The 24,980-nt window shown below is 51.1% G+C and overlaps 3 pseudogenes; all 3 read right to left on the minus strand.

Annotated features, from left to right (window-relative positions):
* Positions 1-3,344: 3,344 nt before the first annotated feature.
* On the minus strand, positions 3,345-8,681 carry LOC121549564 (annotated as a pseudogene).
* An 11,481-nt stretch (positions 8,682-20,162) lies between these two features.
* Positions 20,163-20,272, minus strand: LOC121550135 (annotated as a pseudogene).
* A 301-nt stretch (positions 20,273-20,573) lies between these two features.
* LOC121550122 lies at positions 20,574-20,735 on the minus strand (annotated as a pseudogene).
* Between the last annotated feature and the right edge of the window lie 4,245 nt (positions 20,736-24,980).

Raw genomic sequence — 24,980 nt, forward strand, 5'->3', positions numbered from 1 at the left:
GTACGATTCCTCCCGCTTGACTCCGTCTGGAACTGCGGGACACCTGAGGGGAACATAACAAGAGGGATTATTTCACCGTTCGTCAAAGGTAACGCCCTCGGCCGTTATTATGATTTTCTGTTGGTTTGCGCGTATGTGATACATGTTACCGTTCCTGCCCCTCGCACCTCACCATGTACGCGTGTAACTGCCAGTATGGCTGACCCTTTGATCTGTTTTTGAAGGGCACCTTCATTACTGTCTCCTCCCTTCGGCCTGCACCGTCACCGTCCTCCCCTTTAGTTCGGCGACGGTCTCCCAGTAATGGTTGGGGTTTTCGTTGTTAGGAGTATCCAGGAATATCGGGGCCATCTTACCCGATGCGGTCCCGGGTGGTGTTTTCACCCTCATCACTCGGGGCCTCTTCCTCTAGCCGGTCAGCACGGAATAATTGTCTCAGCCGATCTATTGAGTAGAGCAAGACTCTCCGGCTTAGCGAATGTCGTTATTCGTGACTGTGATACTCCCATTGCTCGCAGTACCTCGTTGTTGCGAGTTGGCCACTTGCCCCTGGCCCCCACCGGGAATCCATGGAAGGGGATCTTATTTATCTCTGGGAGCCTTTTGAGAATCATCGGAGCAGTCGGGAGATAGTGCGCAATCTTTTGAGATCTCGCCACCTCGAGGGTGTCAAAGGCGACTTCATATCGCACGGTAACATCCACCACCAAAGCTGTGCCTTTTTTCACGAATATCAAGTCTAGTTTCCTCAGTTTCCCTTCTTTGGAAAAGATAAGCATCTCCTTTAACGTTCCATCCGTTGCTTTCGGCTTCCGTTACCAATAGGTCACACACCTTGTTGTGCCTATTTATGTGCGCTCCTTGGATCGACTGGCATTGACCCAGGATGTGAGAGCATGATTCGTACGGAGCTGGGCAGCGCCTGCAAGGAGTCCATCTCCGGCCTTCCTCTCGCAAATATCTCGCGTGTGGGATAAACGTTTGCTCTCAACTTAAGACCATCGATGTACTGGCCCTGCTTGAATCTCACTGTTGAGGGATTTGCCAACCAAGTATTGCTGGTCTTGTCATTGCCAAATGCCAACGTCCCTATGCCTTGGCATTCCAGGCTAATCCATTTCCGCATTTCCTCCTGCCTCCAATCACTCGGGACGTCACAGAGCCAGTTGGTTTATTTTCGAGGGTTGGCATCTCTTTATCGATTCCTCCGGCTCTCAACCATAGTCCCTTAAACTCTGACTCTTCCACTGTACTGCGAGTTATCCTCTGCGTGCACTCGTCCGCAGAGTGCCACAGCCGGTGGATCCTTCTGGCCTGGATCGATGGAATCTGGCGTGCCAATTTCACGATACCCAGCCCCCCCATCTCTGTGTTGAGTACAGCAGCCCGTTACAGGTGCTCGGGGGGAGGTGTAGCCATTCCTTTATTGCCCTTCTTATCGTTCCATCGAGTTTTGTTAAGTCAGCCAACTTTAGGTTGCCGTGGTCAGCTTTGTAGATCAGCCTCGGTACAGCATAGGAGTTCAACATCTTCACCTTTTGTGGAGGTTTTAGCGCCGCCCGCCCAATCTTGCATATCCAATCACGGAGTAGCCCGATCAGTTCTGGCTTGACAATATCTGCCCAGGGGTTTATTTGCATGCCGAGGTATCTTTCTGATTCCTCCGGCCCAATCATGTGCACGTCCTCTCCATTCAGTTTCCAGGCTGAACAGTCATTCACCTTGAACGAGGACTTGCCGTTGCCCCCCTTTTCAATAAAGAAACTGTGGCACTTGGAAGGTTGCACCCTTAGCCCCGTTAGTAGGCAGAATTGTTCCAGAATTTCAATGTTTTTCCCCATGCCCTTCACAGAGTTGCTCAACAACACCAAGTCATCGGCAAACACTAGCGTTGTGGTCTGGCTGCCTTCTGACCCAACCCCAGAGCCGTAGCGTTCGAGAGTCTGGATCAACGGATCCAGCGCCAGATTAAACAGCAATGGTGACATCGGATCACCTTGCTTAACACCGATCAGCATGTCAATCATCGGGGATTTTACTCCTTCGATGATGATCCTAGTTGCGCTTTTTCATAGGTGCTTCCGATTAAATCCATGATGTGTTGGTCGAGGCCCCTTTGCCCTAGAGCATGCCGGATGTGCTCATGTGACACTGAGTCGAAAGCCTTCGCAAAGTCCACAAATACCACTGCTAGGGGTGTTCGCTGTTTCTTGCTATGCTTGATGAGCCCCTGTAGCAACATTAAGTTTTCAGAACACCTTGGTGGATATGAAGCCGCGTTGTCGCGGATTTATCGGGCAGGCTCTTGCTAGCCTTGCTGTAATAATCCTAGAGAAGAGCCTTGTCACTACTGAACCGATAGTGATAGGCCTCCATCCTCCGATTTGCATCCGCTCCATTGGGTCCGCCGTCTTTGGTATTAAAGTAGTCATCGGCAAACACTCTTTGAAGGTTGAGGGTAGGGCCCCTTCCACCAGCCACATCGAAAACAAGCTGGACAACTTCTCTCCCTTCGGGTCCCAACTGACCAGACTTTCTCTGGTCACTCCGTCTGGTCCCGCTGCCGTTCCCTTTTTCATTCCCTTGAGGTTTTCGCATACCTCTGTTGTTGAGATCAGGTGCCTGAATTCGTCGTTGTCAGCACCTCCTTCTGCTCTGAATTGGCCCAGCCCGTTGAACGACTCCGTGGCCCGCCACCTGTTGGCAAAGGCCAGAGTGAGTTCTGGTATGGGGATGGCGCACAAACCGTTCATCTCACCGTCAAGGATTAGGGCCGCCAGTTTGGACTGGTCTTTCTCGAACAACATCTGTTGTTGACGGTAGACTGCACTCTTGGCATTACCTCTTTTGTTGCCGCTCATAGGCTTCTTTTCCTTCTTACTGCTGTCACCTTCAGTTCCGGCCCCTTTGCCCAACAACTTCTGTAGTTCAAGTGCCGAAGATTCGATCAGTGTACTATCCTGGTCTGCACCCCTCAAGGAAATTGTGGTGGACCCGATTTTGTGCTCACCCTCCCATCCCCGGGAGGTCTTGACCGCCGCTCTAAGTTTGACGCGGACCCCGTGTATTGGGGATGGTGGTTCGCCTGGGTTGGACAGCCCCCTGATCTCGTTGTCCGCCGCGGGGGCTTCCTCTGGTCCTTCATTTTTAGTCGCTGCTTCTCTCACCTGCTCGCGGGTCCTCCCCGGTAGGCTCTTGGCAACCATACTATGGATATAGTTGTGGCCCTCAAACCGTTTGTATCGGATTTCCATCTCCTCCCACTCCGACCAGCCGTCATTTTTGTAATATTTTCCTTTCCGCTTCTCCTTGATCGTTCTCACCCCCTCTATTGCCAGGAAAAGTCAAAGGGCTAGGTGGATGTGCCTCTTGTGCTGGGAGAGGCCGACCCCGGATCCAAAGCCTTTTTTGCAATGTTCGCACGCGAACACTGCCACTGTCGCAACCCGGGTCTCTGTCATGCCCTTGCACTTAGGGACGTGACAGGAGGTTGCATGGCTATTGGGGTCGGAACGCCCGCACAAGATGCATTTGTATACAACTTTCACCAGGCTATGGCAGATCTTGAAGTGCCTGATGACGCTGCCCAGTTGTTTAAGTTTTTCACCGCATAGCCCGCAGCTCAGGTCATGTACCGGGATTGAGATGGTCGTGGTATCCGCGGTTAGAGGCTTGTCCCGAAGAGGGAAGGGAGCAGGGTATGGTTCGGACCGAGCTGACTGGGGTGGCAATGCAACCTTCTTTCCTCCGATGTTCAGTGTTTTGGACGGAGTGGCTGGTTCGTTTTCCCCCGAGGCGCCTCAATGACCAAGTCCACCCCCGCGTCCGGCACTCTGGGGGGATCCCGGCTCGCGGTCTGAGTGTTTGTAAGGCAACAACGTTTACTCGGCTGGCTAGGCCGGGGTTCGTTCGAGTTTCCATATCTTTTTCTCCCAGAGTCCCAGGAATATAGGACTGTGGAAGCTCAGTAGCTTTTTCTCCCCGAGTCCCCAGAGTATAGGACTGTGGAAGTTCCTGGTCGCATGACCTCACGGCGTTCGGAAAATCCCGCCGTTGGTGCCAGTTTTGATAATCCGGGTTGGTCGCCCTGGACCGGTAATGGATTAGTATCCATTACCTGGATTGAGCTCAACCAAGGACTACCGTAAACTGTATCTGGCGTCCTTCAGCTGGGATGGGCATCCGTTTCCTACTGCTTGTCTCCGTCTGACACCATGAGATACCCGACGGAAATATAACAGAGGGATTATTCGACCGTTCAAAGGTAACGCCCTCCGCCATTGTATGATGATTTTCTGTTTGTGCCTATGTGATACTTGTTACCGTTCCTGCCCTTCGCACCTCACCATGTGCGCGTGTATCTGTCAGTATGGCTGGCCGTGTGTCATGTTTGAAGGGCACCTTCATTACCATGTCCTCCCTTCGGCCTGCACCGTCGTCGTCGTGCCCTTTTGTTCGGCGAAGGCCGTGGTGGTCTCCCAGTAGAGTATCCACGAATATCAAGCCCATCTGACCTGATGCGGCCTCTGGGTGTGTTTTCACCCTCATCACTCGGGGCCTCTTCCTCTAGCCGTTCAGCACGGAATAATTCTCTCAGCAGATCTATGTAGAGCAAGACTCTCTGGCTTACCAGCTTTGCGAATGTCGTTATTCCAGACTGTGATACTCCCATTGCTCGCAGCACCTCGTTGTTGCATGTTGGCCACTTGCCCCTGGCCCCCACCGGGAATCCGTAGAATGTGATCTTTTTCACCTCTGGAAGCATTTTAAGAATCGTCGGAGCAGTCGGGAGATAGTGCGCAATCTTTTGAGATCTCGCCACCTCGAGGGTGTCAAAGGCGGATTCATATCGCACGTTAACGTCGACCCCCAAAGCTGTGCCTTTTTTCACGAATATCAAGTCTGGTTTCCTCAGTTTCCCTTCTTTGGAAAAGATACGCATCTCCTTGATAACGTTCCATCCGTTGCTTTCGGCTTCCGTTACCAATAGGTCACCTTGTTGTGTCTATTTATGCGTGCTCCTTGGATTGATGGACATTGATCCAGGATGTGTGAACAAGATTCGTACGGGGCTGGACAGAGTCCATCTCCGGCCTTCCTCTTGCGAGCATCTCATGCGTGGGATAAACGTTGGCTCTCAACTTAAGACCATCGATGTACTGGCCTTGCTTGAATCCCACTGTTGAGTTATTTGCCAACCAAGTATTGCTGGTCTTGTCATTGCCAAATGCCACCGTCCCTATGCCTTCGGTGGCCAAGCTGATCCATTTCTGCATTTCCTCCTGCCTTCAACTGTGCCACAACCGGTGGATCCTTCTGGCCTGGATCGATGGACTCTGGCGTGCCATTTTCACGATGCCTAGCCCCCCCGTCTCGGTGTTTTGCATAGAGCAACCCGTTACAGGTGCTCAGGGGGAGGTGGAGCCATTCCTTTACTGACGTTCTTATCATTCCATCGATTTTTGTTAAGTCAACCAACTAAGTTGCTGTGGTAGCTTTGTGGAGGTTATAGCGCCTCCCGCCTGATCTTGCATATCCAATCACGAAGTAGCCCGATCAGTACTGGTTTAACAATGCCTTCCCACGGGTTTATCTGCATGCCCAGATATTTCTCAGACTCCTCGGGCCCGATCATGTGCATGTCCTCTCCATTCAGTTTCCAGGCTGAACGAGGACCCGTTGCCACCCTTCTCAATGAAGAAACTGTGGCACTTGGTGGGTTGCACCCTTAACCCTGTCAGTAGGCAGAATTGTTCCAGAATTGCGATGTTTTGTCCCATACCCTTCACCGAGTTGCTCAACAGCACCAAGTCATCGGCAAATGATAGAGTGGTGGTCTGGCTTCCTTCTGACCCAACCCCAGAGTCGTAGCGTTTGAGTGTCTGGATCAACGGATCCAGTGCCAGATTAAACAGCAGTGTTGACATCGGATCACCTTGCTTAACACCGACCGCCATGTCAATCATCTGGGATTTTACTCCGATGATGATCCTAGTTGTGCTTTTCTCATAGGTGCTCCCGATTAGCTCAATGATGTGCTGGTTGAGGCCCCTTTGCCCTATAGCATGCTGGAGGTGCTCGTGTGAAACCAAGTCGAAGGCCTTCGCAAAGTCCACAAAAACCACGGCTAGGGGTGTTCGTTGTTTTTTACTCAGCTTGATAAGGCCCTGTAGCAACATCAAGTTTTCTGAACAGCCTGGGGAGGATATGAAGCCCCTTTGACTCTGATTTATCGGACAGGCTCGTGCCAGCCTGGCTGTAATAATCCTGGAAAAGAGCCTTGCCACTACCGAAATGATAGTGATTGGCCTCCATCCTCCGATCTGCCTCTGCTCTATCGGATCTGCCATCTTGGGTATTAGTGTAGTGCAGCACTCTTTGAAGGCCAAAGGTAGGGCCCTGACACCAGCCACATCGAGAAAAGGCTAGCCAACTTGTCTCCCTTTAGGTCCCAACTGACCAGACTTTGTCTGGTCCCGCTGCAGTGCCCTTTTCCATTCCCCTGAGGTTTTCATATACCTCTGTTGCTGAGATCAGATGCTGGAATTCATCATTGTTGGCCCCTCTCTCCGCACGGAATTGGCCCAGCCCGTTGAATGGCATCATGGCCCGCCACCGGTCGGCAAAGGCCAGAGTTAGTTCTGGCATAGGGATGGCACACGCACCATTCGTCTCTCCATCTAAGATTAGGGCTGCCAGTCTGGACTGGTCTTTGTCAAACAGCGTTTGCTGCTGACGGAAGGCCACTCTCTTTGCTTCCCCTTTCTTCTTCATGCTCCTGGGCCTAATTTCCTCCACCGTGTTCTTACCTTGCTCTCCCACACCTTTTCCCAGCAACTTCTGTAGTTCTAGCGCCGAGGACTCTATCAGTGCACGATTCTGATATACACCCCTCAGAGAGAATGTTTTGGTCCCGATTACGAGATCACCCTCCATCCCCCTGTTGGTCTTGACCGCTGCTCGGAGTTTGTAGCGGACCTCGCATATAGGGGGTGGTGCCTCTCCTTGGTTGGACAGCCATCTCTGTTCTCTGATCGCCCTTGTGGCATCCGCGGGACCATTGTTTAACGTCGCTGCCACTCTCAGGCGTCCTCGCTTGTACCTCACCTGCTTTCGGGTCCTCCCCGGTAGGCCCCTTGCCACCATACTGTGGAAAGCTTTGTGGCCCTTGAATTGCTCATACCGGCGGATCATCTCCTGTTCCTCCCATATTGACCAGCCCTCGTTGGTCTTACCACTCCCGTTCCGCTTTTCCTTGATTTCTCTCGCCTCTGACTTTTGCTGGCAATAAAGGGCTAGGTGGACGTGCCGCTTATGCTGGGAGAGGCCGACCACCGTTACAAAACTTTTTGGGCAATGTTCGCATGCGAAAGCTGCCTTAACCACAATCCGGGTCTCTTTCACACCACTACACTTTGGAATGTGACAGGAGATTAAATGTCTGCTGGGGCCGGAATGCCCGCAAGTGCTACATTTGTATAGTACTTTCACCAGGCTGTGGCAGATCTTAAAGTGTTTCATGACGCTGCCCACTTGTCTAAGCATTTCACCACATAGCCCGCAGCTCAGTTCATGTACCGGGATTGAGATGAGCATGGTGTCTGCGGTTGGAGTGTTGACCTGGCTAGGGTCAGTGCCCTGAGATTGTTCTGAATGAGCTAGCTGTGGAGGCAGCACAACCTTCTTCCCTCCATGTTCCGATGCCATGGAGGGGGTCATTAATTTGCTTGCCCACTGAGGTGCCAAACTGCCTGGGTCCCCCGACATTAAAATCCCTCCCCATAAAGATGCAGTTGGCTAAAAGGGCACGCCCCCCCAACCACCACTGTGCTCCACCTCAAAACCACCTGTGGGGTCTTGAATAAAATGGCAACACCATCGTTTTTATTAAAATTGGATCCGCTCCAAATGGAGGGCCCGTGCTGCCACTTCTCCTCCCATTTACTGTAAGAGGATAAAAAGGGTAGACCACACTCCTGTAATAAAAACACATCTGAATTAACACTTTCTAAAAAGGATGAAACCGATTGTGCTCTTACTTCTGTTTTTACACTCCTAACGTTAATGGTGATGTTAAAAGCCATGAAAGAGGTGAGTAAACACAGTGCTGAAAGGAAAGAAGGCATTAAAACAGTTTAAAAGGGGTTATTTTTCATTTTTCAGGTCCTTTCTCGCTCTCCCTACGGGGTAGGGGTAGGGGGGGGGGGTAAAAACTGGGTTTAAAAATGAGTCCTGGTTTGGAGAGTTGGAGGGGAAGACCGTGGATTCCTCCTCTCCCTGGGAGCTCTCCCACTCCAATTTTCCTTTATTTTACTCGCCCTGTTCGGGGTCGGAGAGCTCCTCTGCGTTTCTCTTCCGTAGGGGAAGGTGTTCGTCCAGGGTCTCTCCCCCCTTTCCTGTACCTTCCTCACTTGACAGTGTCGTTTGTACATGTTTATTTAAAACAATAAAACAATCCTATATAAAAGTACCCATTCTTGTAAAAGCCGATTAGTAAAAGCCATTTAAAATGTACAAATGATTTAACAAAGTAAAACATTTTTAAGACGTTAAAAAGCTGTTTTCGGTCCTTTGTACAAAAACGGGGTGAGTCCTTATCAAAAAAGCCTCCTCTTGCTCTTCCTGAAACGACTACGTACCCGTCCGTCGGGGCCCAGAGGAGACTCCTCCCCTAGGCGCATCGCCCTAGGCGCCGCAGCGCTGTCAGGCCGTGGCCGCCGGGACCTTGGGTGTTGTGGGGGACCCTTCGCCTGGGGTCGAGGCCCCCTGTCGTTCGTACCACCCCAGGGCTTCCGTGGCTACCAAAGCCACTGCCTGGGGGGTGGTCTCTACCTGTTTCCCCACCAGCAGGTTGCGGGAGGACCACAGTGCGTCCTTCAGACACGTGAGGGTGGGCCAGAGTTTTGTGAAGGCTTTGATGTTATAGGCCTTCGTCCCACCCCATATAGCACGAGCTGGGGTGTTAGGTCCTCCCCTGCTGGCAGGCGTGGGGAGATCAGGGGGCCTGCTTCCTTCCACAGGTCCCGTGCGGCTCTGCACTCCCAGAGCAAGTGCCTCACCGACTCTTCTTGGCCGCAGCCTGGTCGGGGGCACGCGGATGTCCTCGCCATGCCCCGGGAGTGCATAACGGCCCTGACCGGGAGGATCTCATGGGCGACCATCCAGGACAGGTCACGGTGCCAGTTCAGCAGAGCAGGATGGGACACGTTGCGCCAAACCGTTGTGGGCTCGCCTATAGCAAGCCCGCGCACTGGACACACCGGTTCCCGTTCCTGCACAAGAGAGAGAAGAGAGCGGTGTTTAGTTAAAACAGTGACAGGCTCCTTTTCCAGTTTAAAATGTCTTAAAAACGTTTGGAGCTGGATATAGTGTGTGGGGAGCAGGAAAGAGACTGGGGCTCGCAGGTCGACTGGGATCAGCCTCAGAGACCTGAGGTAAGACCCCAGCCAGAAACGTGCGAGGGTCTGGGTCTTGTTGTTGACCGGGGAGGTGGCAAGAGTGAGATGTAATGCTGTATAGCGGCTGCCCAGGAACAAGTAGAGGTCAGGCAAGCCTTCCCCCCCTTGAACCTGGGCCTCTTTACCACCTCCCTCCTCAGCCTCTCCCACTTGCTTCCCCACAGAAAATAAAAAAGCATCCGGTCCAGAGCTAAAAGAGTTGTTCGTGGGGGGATAAAAACAGAACTGATTAATGAAAGGACAGGTAAAATCACAGCCTTGATGATTAAAACCTTGCCCTCAAAAGTCAGTCGTCTTAGTGCCCAAAAACCCAGTCTCTGTCTTACTGTCCCTAACATCCCGGTCCAATTACCACTACCTCCTCCCTCCCTGTCGAATTTAACCCCCAGCACCCTTATATCCGTCATTTTAACAGTCAGTGGTAGTCTGGTCAAGTCTGAGTCTGCCCACGGTCCGAAAAATTGGGCCTCTGTCTTGTCTCTGTTCAGTCTCGCCCCAGAGGCTCGTCCGTACCAGTCAGTCCTGTCCAGAGTCCTGTCAACAGATAAAAGGTCGGTGCATAAAATGTTAACGTCGTCCATGTAAAAAACGCACTTGGCGGTCATCCCCCCACTCCCCGGGATACCCACCCCACTGATCCGTTGGTCCCTTCTCAAGACCTGTGCCAGTGGTTCTATGCAGGCCACAAACAGGAGGGGAGATAATGGACATCCCTGACGGACGCCGCAGTGTACTCCCACTGCTCTTGACAAATGCCCATTTACAAGGATTCTGCTGGTGATGTCCCCATACAGCAATCCCACCCAAGCTAGAAACCTTTCAGGAAATCCCATTTTTTTTGCAGTACCTTGAAGAGGTACTGGTGCGAGACCCGATCAAAAGCTTTCTCAAAATCTAAATTTAGGACTATAAGCCGCATGTTTCTGTCTCTCGCATAACAGATGGCATCTCTGATCAGTACTAGGCTGTCCGTGATCTTCCTTCCCGGAATGGCACAGGCTTGATCCGGGTGGATCACCTCCCCTAAAACAGAAGACATTCTGAGTGTTAAAACCTTGGTAAAAAGTTTACAGTCAAAGTTTAAAAGGGTGATCGGTCGCCAGTTTCTAAGGTCAGTCCTGTCATTTTTCTTGAATAAAAGGGTCACGATTCCTGTTCTAAAACTGTCGGGTAGTCTGTCAAGTTGTTCAAAGTCAGTAAAAACAGTCAGAAGTTCGTCGGCTAAAACATCCCAAAAGGTCAGATAAAACGCCAAAGGGAGGCCGTCCTCCCCCGGTGATTTACCCCTCTTAAAATGTCTTAGTCCTTTGTCGAGTTCTGTCATTGTGAAGTCTTTTATTAGGTCGTCTGTGTTTGGTATAGTCCTGTCAATGTATGTTAAAACCTCCTCCATTGTTTCCTCACACACATCTTTAAAACCAAACAATTCCCCATAAAAACCCTCGACTACTTTTTTAATTCCCTGTGTGTCTGTTTTTAAAAACTCATCTTTATCTTTTAAACCCGTCATAACCCTACCCTTACTAACTATCTTTTAAAAAAAGTACCTGGTACATTTTTCCCCCTCTTCTAATTCCCTTTCTTTACTTCTTAAAATAACCCCCTTGCTCTTCTGTTATGCTAAAAATGCCATCTCTTTCTTAACGTCTTTGATTTCTTGGTTAAAATCAAAACACTGTTCCAGTCGCTTCTGCAGTCCCAACATGCGTCTATCTTTTTCTTTACATTTTTTCTTTCCTATTTCTCTAAAGAAGGTCATCGTCTTACCCTTCACCATTTCCCACCACTGTGCTCGTATGTCAAAGAAGTCCTGTAGCGTCTGCCACTGGCTGAACTGCTCCCTGTACTGGCTAACTACTCTATCATCTTTTAAAAGGGAGCAGTTCAGTTTCCAGGGCCCTCTTCCTACAGTCACACCCAAAGTTAGTGAAAGGTTGCACGTCAGCATCACGTGATCTGAGAAGAAAGCAGGGGTTATTCTAGCATCAGTTGGCGGGTAAACAGATAGTCAATGCGAGAGGCTCTGATGCCGTCACCACTGGTCCAGGTGAAGCCCTCCTCTCTTGGATGCAGGGTTTTAAAACAGTCAGTTTAAAATCCCTGCACAACCCTTGCAATAAAACACTGGACCTATCTACCTTAAAATCTTCTCCCGCTCCTCCCCTGTCTGCTCTACTTAAAACACAGTTAAAATCCCCACCCACCACTAGAGGATCCCTCCCCAGCATGTGGGACTGCAGGTCCTCTAAAAGTGTGCACCGGTCATGTTTGTTATTAAAACCATATACATTTAGCACGTTAAAATCCCTCCCCATAAAAGTACAGTTGGCTAAAAGAGCACGTCCCCCAACCACCACTGTGCTCCCCTTCACCACCACCTGTAGAGTCTTGAATAAAATGGCAACACCATCGTTTTTATTAAAATTGGATCCACTCCAAATGGAGGGCCCGTGCTGCCACTTCTCCTCCCATTTACTGTAAGAGGTTAAAAAGGGTAGACCACACTCCTGTAATAAAAACACATCTGAATTAAAACTTTCTAAAAAGGATAAAACAGATTGTGCTCTTAATTCGGTCTTTATACTTCTAACATTTATTGTGGTGATGTTAAAAGCCAAAAAAAGAGGTTAGTAAAAACATTGCTAAAGAATAAAGGCATTAAAACAGTTTAAAATGGGTTATTTTTTAAGAACGTTCTCTCTCTCCCTACGGGGTAAGGGGGGTGGCAGGGAGAGGAGGTACAAACGGGGTTTAAAAATGATTCCTGGTTAGGAGAGTTGGATGGGAAGACCCTGGACTCATCCTCCCCCTGGGAGCTCTCCCACTCCAACTTCCCTTTTTTCTCCTCGCCCTGTTCGGGGTCGGAGAGCTCCTCGGCGTTTCTCTTCCGTAGGGGAAGGTGTTCGCCCATGGTCTCTCCCACCTCTCCCACACGCTCCTCGCTTGACAGTGTCGTTTCCGACACTGTCATCATGCTGTCCGACCCACTTGGGGAGCTCTCACTCACCGTCTCTCCAGAGCCGTCTTTCTAGGCCCTTTCTCCTTCAGGGGTCGCTTCAGTCTGGGGCGGGGAGGGTTTTTGCCTCCACTCCCACTTCTCCCACCACCGCACCTTCCGCGCCCTCCACCTTCTCTACCACCTCCTCCACTACTGCCACCACTTCCTCCACTACCGCCACTACCTCCTCCACTACCGCCACCACCTCCTCCACCATCACCTCCTCCGCTACCTTGGCAACTGCCGCTTCCTTCTTCTGGCGCTCGGAAGCCCGGTCCGCAGCCGCCGCCTCCATCCTGCCAGCCCTGACCTTATTGGCCCAGGAGGAGGGGCAGCTGCGGATGAGGTGGGACCGCTCATCACAGAGGTTGCACGGCCTTCCGTTCGTGCGCTCCTCGTAGCGATGGCCCACCTCCCGGCACTTCATACAGACCACCTTTTCACAGGCTTCTGCTAGGTGGCCATGTTCACCACACTTACGTTACAGATTTGGCTGGTCCTGGTAGTGAACATGGCCCCTGTTTTCTCCGAGGACTATGGTGGATAGGATGGCTTTCAACCCACCATAGCCCCCGGGATCCTCCCTCTGCTGGACAGTCACTCTCCAGGCCCCTGTCCAGATCCCATCGGGATCCTTCACCTGGGTCAGGGGCCCCTTCACGTTGCAGTACCTGCCCAACCATACTGCAACGTCCTCCGGTTGTACCGTTTCGTTGTACATACGGACAATAACAGTTTTAATGCTATTGTCCGTCAGCTTGATCACCTCAAACATTGCTGCGAGGGATCCCTGCTTGTTCTGGGAGTTTCCCCCAGAACTCCCTCAGGAAGCTGGCGCCGGCGAAACTGAAATCGAAACCCTTCCCATAAGCGAGGTTTAGAATGCAGTTTACCTGCGCAGGTAAGAAACAGAGTTCCTTTTGGAGGAATTTTCTGGAGAAATCCAACCGGGATAACTCCATTATTTTCCCTCCCTTCTCAGGAGGCGCACGGCGTGGTGCCTCCGCATGCCAGCCTGTGCTGCTGACATGATGGAGGCCCACTCCCTTTAACCCAACACCAGTGAAAAAAATAAACACAATATAATAGTGGGGGGGGAGCTGGCAGGCCCAGCTATGCTAAGCTAGCAGGGCCTACCAAAACCCGGGACACAAAACAAACTATCTAGCACAGCACCCAACTAACTTATCAACAAAAATAGGGAAAGACATTGGGGGGAAGGGGTTTAAACTAAACACAAAAGGACACGAGGGAAGGATGGGAAATAATACAAAAAAACAATGTACAAGGGCTAGGATGCTAGCAGGCCGTACTAGCAAGTCAGGCTAAGCTAACCAGCTAGCAGGCTGGCCAGCCAACAAAATGGCCCCCCAAGTGAAAACAAAAGGCAACAAACAAAAACTAAGACAAGGGAAAGTTCAGGGGATGGAAATACAATTTCAGGGGTATGGATGGGTTACGGGGGCGGTATAAGACGAACAGAAAGGAACAAGCAATGCCTGCCAAGCCTAAGGGGCGAGGAGGCTAGCAGGCCAGCTAAGCTAAAAGCTAAACAGGCCGGCTAGCCAGCAAGCCAACCAAGCTAGCAAACACAAACAGAAAACAAGGGGGTAAAACTAAAGGGAAACTAGGGCTACAAGAGGATGGGGAAACACAAAGAACAAAAAATAAGAAAGATAAAAGAAACAACAATGAGCAAACACAGAACAAATAATATATATTTTTTTTGATTTCTTTTGAATAAAAAGTAAACACAAAAACACACAACAACAACAAACTAACACAAGGAAAAGCAAGAAATAAATAAGGAAAGAAAAACACAACTCACCCTACAGATGCTGGTGCACCTGTAGTCCACCACCAAACCACCACCTACCCAGGACAAAAAACAATAGTGAAACAGAAAAAAACAATTTTTGACAAGAGCACAATTCTCCGATCACTTCTCAACCAAGCCTAGTAAAATATATATTTTTTTTTTGAAAAAATAATTTATTACGCTCAATGCCATTCATACTTTACAAAATCATACATTTCATTCCCACTCAAATAATATTGGCATTTTTAAATCAAGACAAAACAAACCCCAAACAAAAAACTCAGGGGAGCATCTTCCCTCCCCGTCATCCTACAAACTACCTCTCCCTATATCTCCCCGTCCCTAAACTATATAACCATCTAACTTAACCCCAGCCCTAAACCCCCTTTCCACCTCTCCCGGGCAGCGTGCTGCCCCACTTCCTCTCTTCCCTCTTCATCCTCCCCCTCAAATCTCCTTCCACCCTCCTCACTACCCCTTCCACCCCCCAATCTCTCCCTGTCTTGACCATGTTCTGCCTGGCTCCCCACAGCCCCCGTTTAAAGAGACTCATGAGAAGCCAGAGCAGAAACCTATCCCTATCCGTCCCTCTCGCTCTCCCTACACCTCTCTCTAACTTTGCCCACGTCACCACAAAATCCCCTCTTACCCTTCCTAACAACACCCGTGCCCTAGCCCATACTACTCCGGCAAAGGCACAGTCCCAAAATACATGACGCACAGTCTCCTCCCGCCACAAGACGGTCTTGGGCAGGTGGGGGATCTCGCCAAGCCATGTCGGTACATGATGGACCGTACCGGCAAACACTTGTGGAGGCTCAACCAATTCAGGTCCTTGAGCCTATTGTCCAGGCCCCGCGCCTGCACTCCCTCCCACACCACTGCCGGGATGCCCACTACCGGCGCCAGACTCCCTGCCTGTCTGACCTCCTCGTACAGGTGCCTGTGGTCTAAACCTACTCGGGCAACTTCAACCTCGGGGTGTGCACGCAGCCACTTGGCCGCATGGCCGAAGTGCCACGGCAGCTGTTCCGCCCGAGGACCCGCGTTAGACCACACCATTACGCTTCTCGCCTGATACGAGAAGAACACCCGCAGGAGGTAACCGGACGGGTGTATTACCCGGCTGAGCAAGCTCCGTCAACAGAAAAGAAACAAAAATTGTGTCCAGCTTGAGGGGGGAGATGTGGTACCCCCTACCTCCCTCCCCGATGGGGCAGAGCATGCGCGCCCTGGCGACCCACTCGTACCTGCCACCCCACATGAACTGAAACACTAGCCTCACCAGAGGCCTCCTCAGACAAGCCGGCAATGGGTAGATGTATGCCAAGTACAAAAGAGACGGCAATACATCCACCTTGAGAACCAGGACCTTGCCTATAAAGGACAATGACCTAGCCCTCCACATCGCTAGCTTCCTCTGTACCACTGCGATACCCATGTTCCAGTTCAGCGTCGCTGAGCCGGAGGTCTCAAAATGGACCCCGAGAATCCACAGGGCCCCCTTACAGAGAGATAACCCCCCGGGCACATCCGTCCTACCACGCCATCTTCCGAAGAACTTAACCACGCAAAGTCTTCTGTTAAGAACCGCTCCCGACGCCCGGGTGAAGTCCCCAATAATGGCAAGGGACCTTGTCAGGCACGAGTCCCTGCAAAGCAGCAAGGAAGTGTCATCGGCGTACTGCGTCAACTTGACGCGCAGCCCACCGCTTCCAGGAATCAACAAGCCCTCCACCCCTGTGTCTGCCCTAATGGCAGCCCCCAGAGGCTCCATGTACAGAACGAAGAGGAGAGCCGAGAGCGGGCACCCCTGCCTGACCCCAGACTCGAGGTCAAAAACGTCACCCAAGTGACTGTTTACGCTAACCCGGCACCCCGCTCCAACATATAATGTATGGATCCATCCTACAAACTCCTCCCAAATCCTAATCTACCTAACACCCTGAATAGAAAATACCTATTCACGCGATCAAAGGCTTTCGCCTGATCTAGCGCTGCTATCATTAAAGGCAACCCTCTATCTTCTACCCAAGCGATGGAGTCCCTGATCAACTGTAGGTTCCATCTAATGGAGCGGCCCTCTACCCCGCACGTCTGATCCTCGTGGACGACGTAGGGAAGGGCTGTGCGCAACCGGTCTGCTAAAACCTTTGCAAGTATCTTGTAGTCTACGCACAGCATGGTCAACGACCGCCAGTTGCCAAGGTCTGTTACTTCCCCCTTCTTATAAAGAAGTTACAGCACACCAACAGCCATTGATCCCCCCGGGACCCCCGTCCCAAGGATGGCCTTCAAGACTTCAAGGACCACCGGTCCAAGTATACCCCAAAACTTGAGATAAAACTCGGCCGGCAACCCATCCATCCCGGGCACCTTCCCTTTTCCCATCCTCCTAAGAGCGCTCTCAACCTCTTCTAGGGAAATCTGAGCCTCCATTGCTTCTCTGATGTCCTCCGGCAAACGCCGGGACAAATGTTCTAAAAACACATTTCCCTGCTCTACATCTATTTCCCTCTCCTTAAATAAACCTCGGAAATGGTCAGTTGTCACCCTGACCATCTCCTCTGGCTCTCTGACTATCCTACCATTTTCTTCCCTAACCCCATTCATTACCTTCCTACTCTGTCTGCTCCTAACCGACTTAAAGAACATAGCGGAACAAGTCTCATTGTGTTCTAGAAAGCCAGTATGCGCACGCTCCAGGAAAGCTCGAGCCTTCCGCTCCTGCAGCTCCCTGAGCTGCGCCTTCAGGGCTGCTGATCTCTCCCAGTCAATCGACCCGCCGAGGTTGCCTGCCTCGTACTCGAGTTCGAGCAGCCTTTGGATACGATCCACCTCCCTCCTTTCCTCCCTTTTTTTTCCTCTTAGAATATCCTATTATAAAGGCCCTAATCCTTACCTTAACTAAATCCCACCACTCTAACACCCCCTCACACATGGACCGGAGGCCTTCCATCCTCCGAAAGAAAATGAAAAAGGCGTCAACGAAAACTTGCTCCTCCAACACATCCCGATCTAATTTCCAGTACCCCCTACCGAAGAGGCAGACTGGCGAGCCCACCTGCAGGAGCACCCCGTCGTGATCCGGAAAGAAGACAGGCAACAGCCGCCCAGACAACTGACCCAAAGACCTGGATATAAAAATGTAGTCAAGCCTCCGCGCAACCCCCGGGAGTTGCGCCACGTGGGACCAGCCATTGTCGGGCGTAGTGTGCAGGCCACCATCAACCAAACCATGGCAAGCCATTAGCCCGGTGATGGCACCTGCACTGCTATCCCCCCCTACCCCTAAATCTATATTAAAATCCCCTCCTATCACCAAGTGCCTATTTGTAACACACAGGGGCGCCAGACAGTCCACCATCTCCCTCCTGTCTGCCGCCACCTGTGGCCCATACACCCCCACTAACCTATACCTACTATCCCTAAAAGTAACATCCACCCCCAAAACCCTGCCCTGTATCACAACAAAAGTATCCTCTATTTTCACCTCCCTATTCCCAAACAAAATCCCTACCCCTGTTGAATGCACCCCACCTATACCCCAAACTGACTCCCCCTTATCCCACTCCCTCCTAAACCTCTCAACATCCCCTCCATCCCTCAGGTGAACCTCCTGTAAAAAACAAACATCAAAACCCACCCCTTCCAAAAAACTAAAAACTGCCCTCCTCTTAACAAAATCCCTCAACCCCCTAACATTTAAACTGAAAATATTAACAGAAGGATCCATTATAAGATAAAACCTCACATCAACAAAACAAAAAACCAACAATAACAAAAACAGGAGACTCACCCGATGCTCCCCTGCATCATCTCATCCGGCAGGGAAGTCTTCTCCTCTCCTGACGTCCCCCCGTCCTCCTCCATCTCTCCAGCCCAGGATGCAGGTATAGTGTTAAGCCTTGCATCCTAGGTTCCCCCTCAACACCCTCCATTCCTCCCTCCCTGTAGGCTGCTGGGCTGATAGTAGGGGACCCCACCACCCCAAACAGGAGTTGAGATCCCCCCTCAGACAACCAGGCCTGAACCAACCCTTGGGAGTCACCCTCCACCAAACGTTGAGGGGCTGAGGAAGCCGACGAGGACAAGGGCGTTCTTCCCTCCCCCATCACTCGCTTGGCCACCCCCACCCCCACACTCCCCTCCCCCTCACAGCCTGTCGAGCCCCCCCTCCTCTTCCCTTTCTTCTTCTTTGGTGTTGGAGGCAACGGGGAGACACCACCCCCCCTCCCCGCTATCTCCTCCACCATTCCCCTCATCTCTTCTACTAAGGCGCTCGACATGCTGCTTCCCCACTCCTTCGCTCCTTCCCCCTTCTCCGCTCCTTCTTCTGGTCCCGTCTCTGCTTCTCCTTCCATTCCCGTCTCCGTTTCCTCCTCCTCCTCCTCCTCCTCTCTCTCCACTGACCCAGCCTCCTTCTTCACCTCCTTCCGCCTCCTTCTCCTCCTGTTCCAGCCTTCTCTTCTCCTCGCCCCTCTCCTCTCGCAGCCTCCTTCCTCCCGTCCTCTTCCTGTGCAGTCATTTCCCCTGTGCCATTACTGTAATCCGCTCCCTTTCTTTCTCTTCTCCCCCCATCCCCCGCTCCCCCTCCAGCTGCAGACGCGTACGACCCCTTACGAGCTGGGCAATCACGCCACAGATGTGCTACCGAGCCACACCCGTGGCAAGCCTTGGGCTCGTCACAATCCTTGGCCTCGTGCTCTCCCGACCCACAGAACCTGCATTTTCTGGTGTTGCACGAGGCCAGGATATGGCCGTAGGCCATACACCGCCTGCAGAACGGAGGCTGACGTGCATAAAACAACGTCCCCCTGTCAGCCCCCAGGGAGAACATTGCCGGAGGATGGAGGTAGCCACCCAAACCCTTCGGGTCCTCCCTGAGAAGCACCTGGAACCCTCTCCTCCCGTTCCAGAATCCCAGGGAGTCCCTGAGGTGCCTCACTGAGGAGACGTTATCAACATATCTCCCCAGAAAGGCCCTCACCTCCTCATCCTTTACATGTGGATTGTACATTGTCACGGTGACCACCCTGAAATTGTTCCTTGCCAGGCTGGTCACCTCGTAATGGCACAGGGGTCTTGCTCCTTTTCCTTCTCTCACCTTCTTCATGACTCCCTCATGCTTCTCCTCCAAGTGGAAAGTTACATCATATGCATTCTCCAATGGGTTCCCTTGAAGGCAAAGCACGTCTTTTACTTGAAGCTTCAGGTACCCCATCAAGATATTTCTCCCGAATGTCTCTCTTCCCCACGGCTCCATCTCCTTGTCTGTCCAGGAAAACCTCAGTGTGTTGGCCAGACCCATCCCTGGTATTGGCTTCTGCTGCTCCATTTCTTCCCAAAAAAGCTCTCTTAACAAAAGAAGCCAATAAAAATGAAACCCGAAAAAATCCGGTTCCCACCAAATCCAAAAAGTTAAGCACCCTCCTCCCTCCTGCCTTTCTTCGACCTCCTGAATCAGCGGGCTTTGGGGCACCTCGGTACCAAGCTTGATCTGAGCCAAAAGGCCGAGAAGCGATAACCCACAAATTGACCCCTGCACCCGCTGGGCACCAGGGGGTCTCGGGAGACCTCAGCTGTTTGGCTAAAGTGTGCTCCTCCCATCGCAACCCCTCCACGTTTCCCTGGCGACAGGCGAGTTTTTTTCCATAAAAGTCGCCAATGCGTCAAGTCCCTACTAGCTCTTTACATCCAGTGCCACTATTTTTTCAAAGGCCGGAAAATACGCCAGTCATCGTTGTCGGGCTTGAATTCAATTGGCCGAGTGACTACTTTGACTGGAAAAATACTCAGGTCAGCCAGCATGAACTCAAATGACTGAGCAAAAAGTCTGCGCGGCAGGCAAACAGTCTCTGTTGATTTCTCTTGAAACAAGATATCGGGCTCTGCCAGAAGCAAAGCCCCTCCAAAAATACGTTGAACTCGTAAGTGTTCCTCTCCACGGAAGTCTTTAGTGAAAGGCTTGTGCGTAATGAAGAGAAACAAGAGTCGTATGGAAGTCAGAGGTCGGGGCCCGAGATGCACTCTGTTTACTCTAGGCCGGGTTCTCGCGGGTTGTCCCTGAACCCACTCGTCAAGTTTTCGGGGGCTGTGGGGAAAAAGTCACAGACAGACAGACACAGACAACACAATCCTGGTGAATGCCAAAATATTTTATTTAATTTTTTGGAGGGAAAACGCTGGACCGCACGAAAAGCACTTTGTCCTTCTTTCAGTTTGGAATTTTTCTTTCTCTCTTCTTCTGCTTGTTGTTTACCTACCTCAGTGTAGTTGTTATCCTTGACAATGGGAGAAGTGTTGCACCGTTCCCGGAGGTACTGCAATACAGGTCGATGCGTGGAGCGGACCCCATTTCCGACTCCCTGTTCGAAAAATCTATTTAATATGTAGTCCCCCGATGGGGGACGTATCAGATATTAAACTGATTAGAACAGATTTTTGATACAGCTCATATTAACTCATTTTTCCACAAAAACGGCATAAAAACCAGCGTTACAAGTTGTTTATTTAAAGCATAAAAGTACCCTTTCCCTACCTACATAAGGGACCGAAACGGTGGCGTCCGTATGATCGGTGGGACTCATCATATGGCGAATAAATGATTTAACAAAGTAAAAAAACAAGACATGGAAAGCCTGTCAAAAGTCACTTTGTTAAAAAGCTGTCTACGGTCCTTTGTACAAAAACGGGGTGAGTCCTTATCAAAAAGCCTCCTCCTGCTCTTCCTGAAACGACTCCGTACCCATCCGTCGGGGCCCAGAGGAGACTCCTCCCCTAGGCGCAGTGCTGCCTGGGGTCGAGGCCCCCTGTCGTTCGTACCAGGGCTTCCGTGGCTACCAAAGCCACTGCCTGGGGGGTGGTCTCTACCTGTTTTCCTACCAGCAGGTTGCAGGAGGACCACAGTGCGTCCTTCAGACACGTGAGGGTGGGCCTGAGTTTTGTGAAGGCCTTTGGTTGTATAGGCCTTCGGCCCACCCCATACAGCACAGCTGGTGTTAGGTCCTCCCCTGCTGGCAGACGGGGGGAGGTCAGGGGGCCTGCTTCCTTCCACAGGTCCCGTGCGGCACTGCACTCCCAGAGCAAGTGCCTCATCGACTCTTGGCCGCAGCCTGGTCGGGGGCACGCGGCCCTGACCGGGAGGATCTCATGGGCGACCATCCAGGACAGGTCACAATGCCAATTCAGCAGAGCAGGATGGGCCACGTTGCGCCAAACCGTTGTTGGCTCACCTATAGCGAGCCCGCGCACTGGACACACCGGTTCCCGTTCCTGCACAAGAGAGAGAAGAGAGCGGTGCTTAGTTAAAACCGTGACAGGCTCCTTTTCCAGTTTAAAATGTCTTAAAAACGTTTGGAGCTGGACACAGTGTGTGGGGAGCAGGAAAGAGACTGGGGCTCGTAGGTCGACTGGGATCAGCCTCAGAGACCTGAGGTAAGACCCCAGCCAGAACCGTGCGAGGGCCTGGGTGTTGTTGCTGACTGGGGAGGTGGCAAGAGTGAGATGTAACGCTGTATAGCGGCTGCCCAGGAACAAGTAGAGGTCAGGCAAGCCTCCCCCCCACTTGAGCCTGGGCCTCTTTACCACCTCACTCCTCAGCCTCTCCCACTTGCTTCCCCACAGGAAATAAAACAGCATCCGGTCCAGAGCTAAAAGAGTTGTACGTGGGGGCATAAAAACAGAACTGATTAATAAAAGTCACAGACTTGATGATTAAAACCTTGCCCTCAATTCAGTCGTCTCGGTCCCCAAAAACCCAGTCTGTCTTACAGTTGCTAAAATCCCGGTCCAATTGCCACTACCTCCTCCCTCTGTCAAATTTTACCCCCAGAACCCTTATGTCTGTAGTTTTTACTGTCAGTGGTAGTCTGGTCAAGTCTGCCCACGGTCCGAAAAATTGGGCCTCTGTCTTGTTTCTGTTCAGTCTCGCCCCAGAGGCTCGTCCGTACCAGTCAGTCCTGTCCACAGATAAAAGGTTGGTGCATAAAATGTTGACGTCGTCCATGTAAAAAACGCACTTGGCGGTCATCCCCCCACTCCCCGGGATACCCACCCCACTGATCCGTTGGTCCCTTCTCAAGACCTGTGCCAGTGGTTCGATGCAAGCCACAAACAGGAGGGGAGATGACGGACCCCGCAGTGTACTCCCACTGCTCTTGACAAATGCCCATTTACAAGGATTCTGCTGGTGATGTCACCATACAGCAATCCCACCCAAGCTAGAAACCTTTCAGGGAACCCCATTTTTTGCATTACCTTGAAGAGGTACTGGTGCGAGACCCGATCAAAAGCTCTCTCAAAATCTAAATGTAGGACTATAAGCTGCATGTTTCTGTCTCTCGCATAACAGATGGCATCTCTGATCAGTACTAGGCTGTCCGTGATGGACCGGGTGGATCACCTCCCCTAAAACAGTGTTAAAACCTTGGTAAAAAGTTTACAATCAAAATTTAAAAGGGTAATTGGTCTCCCGTTTTTCAGGTCAGTCCTGTCATTTTTCTTATAAAAAAAGGTCACAATTCCTACTCTAAAACTGTCAGGTAGTCTGTCAAGTTGTTCGAAGTCAGTAAAAACAGTCAGAAGTTCGTCGGCTAAAACATCCCAAAAGGTCAGATAAAACTCCAAAGGGAGGCCGTCCTCCCCCGGTGATTTACCCCTCTTAAAATGTCTGTCCTTTGTCGAGTTCGGTCATTGTCAAGTCTTTCGTTAGCTCATCTGTATTGGGTAAAATTCTGTCAATATATGATAAAATGTCCCCCATGGTTTCCTCGCACACGTCTTTTTCCCAAAACAGTTCCCCATAAAACTCTGACTACTTATTTTATTCCCTCTGTTTTTAAAAACCCATCTTTATCTTTTAACCCTGTCATTACCCTACCCTTGCTAACTATCTTCTTAAAAAAGTACCTCGTGCACTTCTCCCCCTCTTCTAATTCCCTTTCTTTACTTCTTAAAATAACCCCCTTGCTCTTATGTTCTGCTAAAAATGCCATGTCTTTCTTTACTACTTTGATTTCTTGATTAAAATACCTTTCCAGTCGCTTCTGCAGTCCTAACATGCGTCACTTTTTCTCTTTCCTATCTCTCTAAAGAAGGTCCTCGTATTGCCCTTCACCATTTCCCACCACTGTGCTCGTGTATCAAAGAAGTCCTGTAGCGTCTGCCACTGGCTGAACTGTTCCCTGTACTGACTAACTACTCTATCATCTTCTAAAAGGGAGCAGTTCAGTTTCCAGGGCCCTCTTCCTACAGTCACACCCGAAGTTAGTGAAAGGGTGCACGTCAGCATTACGTGATCTGAGAAGAAAGCAGGGGTTATTCTAGCATCCGTTGGCGGGCAGTGACGGGTAAACAGATAGTCAATGCGAGAGGCTCTGGTGCCGTCACCACTGGTCCAGGTGAAGCCCTCCTCTCTTGGATGCAGGGTTTTAAAACAGTCCGTTAGTTTAAAATCCCTGCACAACCCTTGCAATAAAACACTAGACCTATCTACCTTAAAATCTTCTCCCGCTCCTCTCCTATCTGCCCTGCTTAAGACAGTTAAAATCCCCACCCACCACTAGAGGATCCCTCCCCAGCATGTGGGACTGCAGGTCTTCTAAAAGGGCACACCGGTCATGTATGTTATTAAAACATATACATTTATTACGTTAAAATCCCTCTCCATAAAAGTACAGTTGGCTAAAAGAGCACGCCCCCCCAACCACCAATGTGCTCCCCCTCACCTGTGGGGTCTTGAATTAAATGGCAACGCCATCGTTTCTGTTAAAATTGGATCCGCTCCAAATGGAGGGCCCGTGCTGCCACTTCTCCTCCCATTTGCTGTAAGAGGATAAAAAGGGTAGACCACACATCTGAATTAACACTTTCTAAAAAGGATAAAACCGATTGTGCTCTTATTTCAGTCTTTATGCTCCTAACATTTATGGTGGTGATGTTAAATGCCATGAAAGAGGTGAGTAAAAAAAGTGCTAAAAGGAAAGAAGGCATTAAAACAGTTTAAAAGGGATTATTTTTCAGGTCCTTTCTCTCTCTCCTTATGGGGTAAGGGGGGGCGGTAGGTAGAGGAGGTACAAACTGGGTTTAAAAATGATTCCTGGTTTGGAGAGTTCGATGGGAACCTGGACTCATCCTCTCCCTGGGAGCTCTCCCACTCCAATTTGCCCTTTTTTTCATCAAGTTGTTTGGGGTCGGAGAGCTCCTCAGCGTTTCACTTCCGTAGGGGAAGGTGTTCGCCCAGGGTCTCTCCCACCTCTCCTGCACTCTCCTCACTTGACAGTGTCGTTTCCGACACTGTCATCATACTGTCAGACCCACTTGGGGAGCTCTCACTCACCATCTCTCCAGAGCAGTCTCTCGGCCCTTTCTCCTTCAGGGGTCGCTTCAGTCTGGGGCGGGTTTTTTCCTCCCCTCCCACTTCTCCCACCACCGCAACTTCCGCGCCCTCCACTACAACTACTTCCTCCACTACTGCTACCACTTCCTCCACTACCACCTCCTCCTCTACCTTGGCAACTGCCACTTTCTCCCTCTGGCGCTCGTAAGCCCGGTCCGCATGCCGCCGCCTCCATCCTGTCAGCCCTGACCTTATTGGCCCAGGAGGAGGGGCAGCTGCGGATGAGGTGGGACCGCTCGCCACAGAGGTTGCACGACCTTCCATTTGTGCACTCCTCGTAGCGGTGGCCCACCTCCCGGCACTTCA

The sequence above is a fragment of the Coregonus clupeaformis genome, chromosome 34, assembly GCF_020615455.1.
Source record: "Coregonus clupeaformis isolate EN_2021a chromosome 34, ASM2061545v1, whole genome shotgun sequence".
NCBI lineage: Eukaryota > Metazoa > Chordata > Actinopteri > Salmoniformes > Salmonidae > Coregonus > Coregonus clupeaformis.